The sequence below is a fragment of the Phocoena sinus genome, chromosome 6 (assembly GCF_008692025.1).
Source record: "Phocoena sinus isolate mPhoSin1 chromosome 6, mPhoSin1.pri, whole genome shotgun sequence".
Classification (NCBI taxonomy): Eukaryota; Metazoa; Chordata; class Mammalia; order Artiodactyla; family Phocoenidae; genus Phocoena; species Phocoena sinus.
In genome coordinates this window covers 19,946,997-19,954,706 of record NC_045768.1, presented here as the reverse complement: position 1 = coordinate 19,954,706, position 7,710 = coordinate 19,946,997, and positions in this window count along the sequence as shown.

Here is a 7,710-nt window from a genome sequence, read left to right as displayed (position 1 = left end):
GTACTTATAAAATTAGCTTATACGTTCACGGGTTTCCTGATCTATTTTCTGTCTCCCCTAACTGGAACATAAGAGCAGGGGAATTAATACTTGTTGCTATGTCCCCAACACCCAACCATGCCTACCAGATGCTTGTTCAACAAATTCATGTCACCCCCATCAGACTGTAAGATCCCTGAGGTTAAAAACCAGTCTGTCTTGACAAACACTGGTTTCCCGGAACCCCAGCTGGGTCCCAACACAGCGGAGGGGCTCAGTACGCGTTGAACAAGTGACTCTCTCTTCTCCATCTAACTCCTTCCTCCTCGAGAATCGTGAAGTCAGAGGGAGTTTGGAAGGCACCTCTGAGTTCCTCTTCCTGGGGCTCACAGACTCAATTGCCTACAGCGGCCAGGTGGGAACGTATGTAAACTGGGCCAGTTGAAGCGTAAGGCAGTTGGGAGTGCTGAGGCCTGTGGCCGTCTGGAAATTGCCCTACCACCCAAGGCATTTTTTTAGAAGATGGACACATGAATAACCAATCAAAACATGTCTCATCTTGTTATTTCCTCCCCCTCTCTAGTCCTCCCTCCACCCCCTGCCCTTCCTTGCCCTGCCCTGTGCCCCAGGAGGCTCACCTCTACATGCTGCAAGCCTCACCTTGGCTCCCTGGCCCCCTAACTTCTGAATGGGTTTGCTTTGTGGGGACACCGCTATCGGAGGGCAGGAGGGGAGAGAGGCTGGGGTATTTGCAACCTCTCTGCCCTGAGCTACTGTAGCTTTGCGATGGCTGCTTTCCTAAGGCTGCACCTCCTGCCCAGCTCCCCTAACCCATTCCCTCCCCTTGCCCCTTCAGGCTGGGATGGCAAGAGCTTCTCACTGCCCCCGGGTCTTCACCAGCCCCGGCTGATTCCCACAACCCTGCCCAGTCTTCTGTGGATGCCTTGTTTTGAATATTTCCAAGGAGGAGTTCCATTCTAATTTTTTTTTTTTTTTTATCACTGTCACTAGCGGTGGTTATCACTAGTTATCAGCTAGTCTTTTTGCCTGGAGCGTTGAAGGCTGTCTCAGTTGACCCCTTTAGCAGTGTGCACTGCCTCCTGCCAGGATCCTGAGTGTGACAACATCTGTAGACCTCACTTGGCCCTGGATTCTGATCCAGTCTCCCAACCGGGCCAGAAGTTTCCCCTCAAGCCCCTGCCAAAGAGTCACTGATTTCTGCTTGCACTGCCCCTCACCTCCGCCAGGCCTGGCTGATTACCACCCCCCATCTTTATCCGTACGTAGTTTGAAACTCAAGTTCCTTTTCCGTGTGGGGTGAAATCTCCCTCTGGAGCTTTTCTCAAGGCCACCCAGACCACATGGACTGTTGTACAGGACAGCCCTTCAAGTGGCTGTCCCCCACACTGAGATGACTCTGCTTCAGGTCAAACTCCCCTGGTACTTCTCCTGGGCCTCAGAGGACCTCCCGTCTCTCCCCTGTCCCCATTCCCACCTATGCCCCAACCAAACATACAACATAGAAATCTGTTGATTTTGTTCCTGGATGTTGGAGGCCAATAAGAGGATGAAACATGTCCCCCCTTGGGCTGGATTGGATTTTTTGGTAACAATAACTGAGTCACATTTCCATTAACAGACAGATTTAAGGAGCTTTGGAGACAATTTTCTCATACACTTGGCTTTCATCGATGGTGGTCAGTAAAGTTCCCCATATCCTGATCTTCTTTACATATTCCCCCAAGGTCAAGGGCAAGGCTGCCAGGATTCTATCGTTGTTCATGTCGTTCCGCCATGGCCCAGCCAAAGTTGGGGGGAGTACAGCTCTGGACGCTGGTACCCTTTCTGGGTACCCAGAAGTCTCTATCCCTCTCTGAGCCTCTTTTTCTTCTTTTGAAATATCAGGCATTTAGATTGGGTGGTTTGAAAAAAAAACCAAAGTCTGGCATCCTCTGTATCTGGGCCTTCTTTCCCACAGCACTTTATCCCAGTGGTAAGGGCCCCTTCACATGTGCAATGATCTGACTAATGCCATCTCCCTAGTAGGCTGTGGGCTCCACCAGAGTAGATACCTTTGTGTATCGCCTGACAATAGTAGGTACTCAGTAAATGTTGGTTACATGAATGACTGCCTGGTTAAATTTTAAAATACCATCTTCAGTTCAGCGTGTGGAGAGTGTAGCTCAGCTCCACAGATCACCTGGGAACTCCATGGTGGCCCCCAGCCCCAAATGAAACACTGAAGAGCTTCCTTGAAAAATTAAATAAAAAAAAAAAAAAAAAAGGAGTATTCTTTTTTCCTTGCGGCTCACCTGGCTGCCAGGCCCCCTTAAATGCCCCAGGAATATTCCCCCGAGACTGCCCTGCTGGAACAGCCCAGCACTCTGTAAGCAGCTGCCTCGGGTTGCCTTTTTTTCCTGCTGCCTCCTAATATTAACCTGGCGCTGGGTCTCCAGCCCCCACGCAGTGATGGGAGGCCCTGGATGGAGCCAGAAAACAGATCCATCTGGAAATAGAAAAATAATGCCAACACTAGCGGTTTTGTCTGGCCTCCCCAGTGGGGTGTGGAGCAGGCCCATGAAAGGGGCTTTGAGGGCCGGTGGGCGGGTGAGGGCCGTGGAAGGGAGCGCCTGTGTACCCAGCATCAGCTGGGTACCTGTGCCCAGGCCCCCAGGGCAAGGGACAAATCCGCAGGGATCAGGGGCTGTGTCACAGCTGACTCTGGGACCAACCAGGACTCCACAGTGTTCCAGCCCGACCTTGAGTCTGCATGACCTTGAGTGAATTGCTCGGCCTTTCTAGGCCACATTGCCCCCTGTGTTTCAAGTGGGGATAATAAGATCTATGCCTAGGAATTGATCCCATGGCCAGAGCGCCCAGCCCAGTGCCTAGAGTAGAGAAAGGGCTGAAAAAATAGCTCCAGCGGTGACTGTAATTTCTGACTTCAGACCTTGGGTGAGCCCACTGTGCCTCTGTCTTCCCATCTGGGCGGTGGGCCGTGGCCCAGGGTCCTGTGGCCCTGGAAGCCAGTGAGGCGAGGTGCAGCAGCCATCTGCCCCAGGACAGAAGGAGGCACCTCCCTCCCGCAGGGAGCCCACCTGCGCACACAGCGCCTGCGCACACAACTCAGGAGTGGCTGGAAGCTCCCCACGGCCCGTCGCCAGCTTCCTGGGAGAGCCCGTGAGCGTCCCTGGGCCTCTGCTTGCACTGCTTACTCTTTCCATGATTCGGGAGACTGGATATTGGCTGCAAGGTGCTGCTCTCAGAGACTCAAAGGGCCTGGGATGGGGGCAGAGAGAGCCCCAGGCTGGTCCCCAGCAGCGCCTGCTGCTGGCTTAACCTGTAGGGGGCTGTGAGACCAGGAGCCCCAGGTCTGGGTTTATTTTCCCATGCTTGGTGTGTTCTTAGGCAAGTTATGTCTTTCCTTGTTGATGTTTCCCCTTCACTCACTCACTCATTCATTCATTCAGCAAACATGTATGAAGTATCACCTCGATTCCAGGCTCTGTTCTTGTCATTAGAAAGATCAATAAATGACAAAGTATCTGTCCTTCTTGGGGGCAGGAGGAGGGGAGGACAGCGCTGGAGGGGAAGCAAGCTGGGGTATGAGGAGGAGGTGAGAGCGTAGGTTTGGACAGACTGAGTTTGCAGTATCCATGGGACCTCCAGGGAGTTGGCTAGATGGGCATGAAGCTCACGGGAGCCATTTGTGCTAGAAACAGAGCACTGAAGAGAGGAAGGACCTGCCTGGCCTCAGTCTCCCCACTTACCCACAGTCCTCTGCGCTGGTGATGATGATGATGATGGTAGTGGTGACGAGCATTTATTAAGGGCTGACTCAGTGCCAGGCAGGCCGCATATCAAGTGATTTGTGTATTGCCTTTCATTTCATTATCAGAACAACTCTGAGGGGTGAATCTGATTACCTCTATTTTCAGAAAGAATTGAAGCTGAGAGGTGAGTGTCTTTGGCAAGGTTCCCTAGAAACAGAGCCCGAGACGGAGAGACCAGATGTGTGGTTTAGTGATAAAACCTGGAAGGGAGGGAGGGCAGCCAGGGGGAGCGGGGTGGGGAAGGGAAGGAGTGAGGATGTGGGTTCTGCAGTGCAGACGGCACGACGGGCACCGGCGGGCTTTTGTACCAGCATCTCAAGGAGGCCACTGACGCGCGTTACTTGGGCTGGGTGCACAGCAGGCAAAGGGAGCAGCCTGTAGTGACGTCATCCGAGCTCACCAGGCTGCAGCATCTGGGGGCTTCTGAGGGGCTTCTGGGGGTCACCAGGGGTCTGGCTGAGTGGGAAGGGCCCTCCTGGCTAGAGGCTGAGCCTGTGTCTTCCAGCTCCTCTCCTGGCCCGTCCTTGGTGTGTGTGACGGTGTGTGTGCTGTGTGTGACCATGTGTGTGCACGTGTGTGTTCTCCTCTCTCTCCTTGGCCCATTTCTCCTTCAATTTCTCTGCCTGTATCTCAGAATCTCTGACCCCTCTCTTGTTCTCTTCCTGTGATGTTTCTTTCCTCCTTTTTTGTTTTTTCGGCCGTGCCGTGCATCATGCGGGATCTTGGTTCCCTGACCCGTGATTGAACCCGTGTCCCCTGCATTGGGAGCTTGGAGTCTTAGTCACTGGGCCACCAGGGAAGTCTCTCTCCTCCATTTAAGACATATATTTCTCCCGGTGCCATCTGTCCTGTTCTTTTTCTGTCCTCTCTCTTCTTGTACATGGCTCTGTCTTCTCTCTCTCCACTTCTCTTTATGTTTCCAGTTTCCTTTCTGTCTGCCTCTCTGAATTCTGTCTCTCTTTGTCTTTTCCTGCCTCCATCTCTGTCTCTCTGCCTCTTTCTCTCCTGTCCCTGCCCATGGCTGGGCCTGATACCGAGGGGCTGAGAACTAGGGGTGCCTGCATCACTTCTCCATCGGGTTTTCTCTTTTCTTTTCTTTGGTATTTTCTCCTCTCTTCGGTTTCTTTTTCTCTTTTTTCTTCTTTCTTTCTCTTTTCTTTCTGTGAGTTTGGTTTTTAATATCCCACATAAACATGAGATCATACAGTATTTGTCTTTCTCTGTCTAACCTATTTCACTTAATGCCCTCAAGGTTTATCCATGTTGTCGCCAATGGCAGGATTTCCTTCTTTTTTATGGCTGAATAATATTCCACGGTACATATAGAGATGCAACCACTTCTGATTGGCTTGTGTTCCACCCCATCCCCAGCCGTCCTTGAGCTGTGATTCCGGGCCAGAGCCCACGCAAACAGCAGCCTTTGGCCAGCTCTCTTCAAGATGGTGGGAGGGGCTCCATGGAGAACAAAGACAAGGATGATGCTAGACCCCCAGTTGGAGATATGTGGTCATCAGTGCCAGGGAATCAGGACCTGGCTCTATAGGAGGGGAAGCCCAGTGCTTGTATTTTCAGATCGAGAACCAAGGCCTGGAGGAGGTGGGTGGAGGGCTTCGGGGAATTGGTGGACAGACTTGTTCAAGGTCTCATAGTGAATTTGGTAGGTTCAAGGCCAGAAAGGGCTCTGGGACTCCAAGCCCGGTGCTTTTTGCACAGCTGCCAGAGGCCTCCTCATAAGTGTGGCTGTTCTCTCTCCCTAGCAGCTCTCAAGACCCTTCCCAGGGCTGCAGGCAGGGCCAGGGAAGCATTGAGCCAATCAGGCCTCTCCCAAATACCCCACCCCTTTCCAAACCCCTCCCTCTCAACATAGCCGCTCCAGCCGAGCTTTAATTTCCAAGACCTCACCTCCTTGCCAACCCCACAAACCGTACCCGTGCCGTGACCCATTCCTCTGGGGTTCTGCTCTTATCTTTGTTAGCAAGGAGCCAGCCAGCTGCTCCAATAAATCTTCTAAGGTCAAGTGCGAATAAGTGTGCATGGGACGATGAGCTTGTGAGGTACTAATTGGTGCTGTGATCTGTGTGCTTCTTCCTTCATCCCCGGTTCAAGCAGCTGGTCAGCCCTCAAGATGCTCTGGTGGCTGGAGTTTTGGGAGAGCCGAACGCTGGGGCTGCTTGATGTAAAGTCTTGTGTGAGCTCAGAGAGGAGATAAGGGTCCCAGATGGGAAGGGAAGAGGCGAGGAGGAGGAGAAAGTTGGCATTGGTGGGTCCTCGGGTTGGTGGGAAACAGATAAAGCCTCAGAGGGGATGCTCCATGGTGTCCCTAGGAAGACTGGATGCAACACATTGGTTTCTTAGCTTCCTATGTCCAGAACCTGCCACCAGGTCACTGGACGTAAAGGGACATCTGGCACAGACAGTGTGCGCCTCAGTGGCCACAGATGGGAGCAGAAGGACAGAGAGATCTCCCAAAATGTATTACTCTGCATAAGACCACAGGACCTTTGCATGACCAGAACCAGGATAGGGGGATGTAAAGGAGCCCAGTAGTGACCAACACTGAATTTCCTGCCAGCACGGTGATGCACGGACTCAAGGTTGGAATTTAGTTTATTCAAAGAAAATAAAGGAAGGCCATATTTCTTGTACCCTGTGTTGTGGACTGACATTTAGCCTTTGTGAAAGAAGAATGAAGGATCCCTCTCTCCCCTCCAGCTGACACAGTCTATCCAGAGACCTCTGTCTAAAGGAGCATCTCCTACAGATGGGGTTTCCAACAAGGGTAGGCCGCGGAAGGGCATATTTTGAGGCTGACAGAGTCTCTGAATCACCCAGATATGGATGAAGCAAGCTATGACTGGGTCCAGGGACAATCCCACCTTCTCTGGTTTCTGAGTCACTGGGGAGCACACTGCCTGAGGAAACAGTTACTGCTTCTCTTTCTCTCTGTCCTGTGGGAATGGATGCTGATGGAGGAGACCAGGGCATTGGCTGCCACAGCAGCTTCCTTGTCCACACCTGGTGATGTGGGCTGGGTGGGGCTGGGTGGGATTAAGTAGGGGCCAAGTGGGGAGTTGGCTAGGAGAAGGTCAGAAGGCAGGCCAGGCTCTGGAAGCCTCGGGGCCAGGAATGCTGCCCATCACAGAAAGAGGAGAGGTCAGGCAGCCACACAGGTTGCCTTTGAGCATAATCCGGGCTGGGACTGAATGCCCCCTTGTGTGAGGTCCTTTTCTACGCTGAAGTAGGTCACAGAGTTGAAGAATCACAGAAATCTTAGCCTCAGAAGCGTGGAATCATAGAAGCCAAAAGGCAGTGCCAAGTAGGATTCCAGGATTTTAGAGCCTCAGAGCCCTGGCATCAAAAGGCATGAGAAGTCTAACGCTTTGGGCATGAAATTTTATGGCTCAAGTGATCTAGGAACCACAGAACCTCGCACTTGGATGACCCTTGGAGGTTCTCATGTCTGATATACTCCCCAGTGCAGCGTTCCCTTCTAGAAAGTTCTAGAAGGTAGCAGTCTTCTTCAGATAGGCAAGGAGGTGACAGCAAGGCAGGACGGGACACAGGAGGTTTCCGTGTGGGATGGTTTTAGGAGTTCTGGGTTGGAATTCCTGACCCAGAATGTCTGTGTCAGTGGCTATCGCAGAGTCTGAAATTGCACCATTATCCATTCTTTCTCTGGATCTAGAAAGTCCTTTGGACTCCAAGGATCTGTTTTGCTGTAAACCACTTCTCGGATCAGAACTGCCTCTCAGGACCTCCTCTACATGGGCTCTGATGAGCGAGGCAACTCTAGATCCGGATGGGGCCCTCCCCCCAACCCAGCACCACCTCTGGGTCCTCCTTTTCTTTACATCGACCACCCAGCTCCCAGCAGGAAGCCAGCTGGCTGGGAGAGGCG